Source organism: Carex rostrata, chromosome 26 (genome assembly GCF_964058835.1).
Source record: "Carex rostrata chromosome 26, lpCarRost1.2, whole genome shotgun sequence".
NCBI lineage: Eukaryota > Viridiplantae > Streptophyta > Magnoliopsida > Poales > Cyperaceae > Carex > Carex rostrata.
In genome coordinates, this window is record NC_135943.1 from 2,114,919 (window position 1) to 2,118,900 (window position 3,982).

Sequence of the window (3,982 nt, forward strand, 5' to 3'; positions counted from 1 at the left end):
GTTTTTGAACGGTTTAAAAACAGTGATTTTGCACCTATCTTAAAAAATAGCAAAAAAATTCCAAAAAATATAAAATTTCATCTCCATGCATATTTTAGTATAAATATTTTGTTGAATGGTTCGGATCGACAATTTAGACTTTGAAAACGAAAATATAAAATATGAGGTATAATGAGGTATGAAAAAAATGAGGCATTGGAACCCTCCTCTATATATATATATATATATGAGGAGGGATCCACTTACATTCTTTTTTGATGACATCGAATTACAATCTATATTTTCAAAGTGTTCAAAGTTCAAACAGTTGATCCAAACTGTTCAACATGATTGATATATTAAAATGTACTTGCATATCAAATTATATATATTTTTTGAATTTTTTTACTATTTATTAAGTATTTTACAAAATCATTATTTTCAGACTATTAAATTTTTGTACTCATGTTAATAAATAATAAAAAAAATTCAAAAAATATAAAATTTGATCAGCGAACATATTTTAATATATCTTTTTGAATTTATCTTGTTTCATCTTAGAAAAATCTTTATTATATCAATTCAATGATATAATGGACTCTTCTTTTTATGCTTCTAAGACCAGAGTTGTATTCCAATATTACCAGATCCCCCACCAAGGACCGGATATTCTCACAAAATAGCTCATGAGATAGCATTTCAAAAATGTAAGACAATATCGAGTACTGGGCCAATAATTTGAACAATATGCCCTATATTTTGTGTGGAAACCACAGGACTAAAATTAGTAGGATTCATAATTATAAAAAAAAATGAAGTATTTTGCAGTTTTTTTTATAGTACCAAAGCAAAAAAACAATATTCGATAACAAGTTGATCAATTAATTCAATAAAAAATAAAAAGGAAATTAAAAAATTAAAAAATATAAAATTTGATCAGCAAACATATTTTAATATATTTATGTTGAATGCTCTATCAATATATTTATCTTAGTCATATTTGGAAAAATAATTTACAAAAATAATTCCCCCTTCTTAAAAAATAAATAAATAAGAAATTTATCCAAATCTTGTAAAGGATCTTTGACAATAAGTTGCCGTCACAATCTACTTTCTGTACCGTAATTCTGTTTTTTTTTTTTTTTTTTTTTCTTCCTTTTTTTAAGGAAAGCTCTAGACATGTTGGTTTCTGGCTTTCTGCATCATTGGTGTCGAAGTTTCAAACTTTTGACTCATAATTTCAGGCTTGATTCAACAGCTGTCAACGCTGTGGGGTCGGGCTTCTCTTGAGATCGCGATGGATACGTAATTCCCGATTAGCGTCTTAGACCGTCCCCTCAGATTGCACTAGTGTATTAATTATATCCCAGTCGGGTATACCTTACCCTGCCCGCTTGTACCCTATGCCCGGGGTACCCGTGCCCGAGCCGGGTATAGGTCGGATAAACGGATATGCGGGTACGGGCAAAAATCGGACCAGTTACTTTTTTTTTTGACAAATATCCGACCCTACCTGGACCGACCATACCCATACCCATACCCGACCTTACCCGTACCCGACTTTACCCTACCCGGGTACCCATCTACCCTTACCCGTACCCGTACCCTTATACCCGACCCACTTTAATTCAAATTCAAACCCAAAATTTAATTTCCCCTTCAAAAAAAAAAGAAAAAAACAGAAAAAACAGAAAAAATTAAAAATAAAAAACAGAAAAAATAAAAAAAAAAAACAGAAAAAAAACAGAAAAAAAAATCAGACCGGACCGGACTGCCCTGTCCCTCAAGGGTACAACGGGCAAGGGTATAGGATGGGCAGGACATAGTTTTTGAAAAAAATATCCGAGATACCCGTGATACCCGTGCCCGACCAATACCCTTGCCCCTGCCCGGGTATACCCGGCCCGCCCTGCCCCTGCCCGACTTTAATCCACTATATTACACCTTATTTAGTAATGAATAATTGAATATATTTATTTAGGAAAATTTAGTAATAAAGATGGTGATGTTGCAAGAAAATTTAAATTTGATGGCTGGATGAATAAATTTTATGTATTTTTTATTTTATAGAGGAATTTAAGTAATAACTTTTGTTAAAAGAACACTTTCACTCCTGAATAGCAATCAGGAGTTTAATTAAAGAATACAGGTATGGTGAGAAAATTATTTTTACAAATACGATAAATGTCGCAATACTGATCTTCTTTTTTTTTGAAGGGCAGCTGACCAGTAGCCCGCTAACAATATATTAATAAAAAAAATATTTATATAATATTTTTTACCTCTCATATTACTAGGGGTGTTTATTGGGTCCAGTTTATTTGATTTTGAACCAAACCAAATTAATTTGGATCAAAGGGTTCGGTTTTTTCGGTTTAATAGTTCGGTTAGGTTTATTTTTTAAAACCAAATTATAACTTTAGTTCAGCTCAGTTTGAAAAATTTCAAAACCAAAATGACCAAACCGACCGAACTTTTATATATTATGAATTTGATCTGGACCGCCCCGGTTTATTTCTTAATCAATTGCTTTAAATACTTCGGTTTATTTCTTAATATCTTAGTTTATTTCTTAATACCCCGGTTTATTTCTTAATATACTTCGGTTTAAATCAAATTATTTCTTAATACCCCGGTTTATTTGTAAAAGTTCATCAATGTGTATATATACCTAATTCATAATATATACGAAATAATTAATTTATTATGTTATCATTTTTTGAACTATTTATTTATATATATTTTATGTCTCAGTTTAAATCAAATTATTTTTCCAATACATACTATAATATGGGGGCTTCTGTTAAATGGCTCAAATAGAGTACAAACCAGGTAAATTGAAAATCAAAGTAAATTTCATTCTTAGCTGTTAAGAATATAAGGTTTGTTTCTGTATTTGAGAATGCAGGTTATTTTTGTAGATATTAAATAGTTAGATGGTTTAATCTCTAATTTTTATTGAACAATATATGAGATTTGATAAACCAGAAAAATTATATATTTATGTTAGATGCAAAAAATACAAAGACTAATGACATTTTTGTTGTCACTTCTTTTATTGTTTTATGGTATTAAGAACATCTTAGTCTATCACATTCGCACACACACACCAAACTGCAAGTTCAAATAACAAGAATTCGACATGTTATACGATCATGTTGTTAAATATGTCATGTGATCATATTTCCCACCCCGCTTACAGTCCCCACAATTTAAAGATCAAATGATCACATCCGTCAAGCCAATTTAAAAATTGATCCTTCAGTTTTTTTTTTAATCAACAACTGAATATTTGTTAAATTGTGTCAAATTTAATTCTCAACTTATATAATTGATAAAAGAGTGAGGCCATTACACTTTAAGAGGCCAGCACACTTGATTGACAGTCAATTATTGAGAAAATTGATTCTAGAATTCAAGAGTGGAAGAGTAAATTACTATCTTATGCGGATATAATTACTCTATTAAATTTTGCTTTCTCTGCTATTCTTATTAATTTATTGGTTATCAGTCTTTGCTATGCCTACAAAGGTAAGAATAAAAATAGACCAATTGAGAAGAAGGTTCCTCTGGTTTGGAGGAAACACAGTAAGGAAAAAATATTATTTGGTTTCTTGGTCCACTGTTTGCAAAAGCAAATCACAAGGTGGCAATCACTATTGGCAAAATGGTGGGTCAGGTTTCAAGATCCAATTATTTCTAGTAGATGGAAGACTATTGTGTTGTCTAAATATGGTCCATCGGGTTATTCTTCCACATATTCCCCTTTCTGGAAAGGAATTCTTAAGGGGACAAAAGTGGTAGATGTTGGATTCACAAAGCAACTTGGTAATGGTTCTACCATACATTTTTGGACAGATAAATTGTGTTCTGAATTTACTCTAGCATCTTTATATCCATATATTTTTAGTCTTACTTTAGATCCTCATATATTGGTTATTGAGGCTTTTAGAGATGATTGTTTACATATATCCTTTACACGGCAATTAACTAGTATTCTATT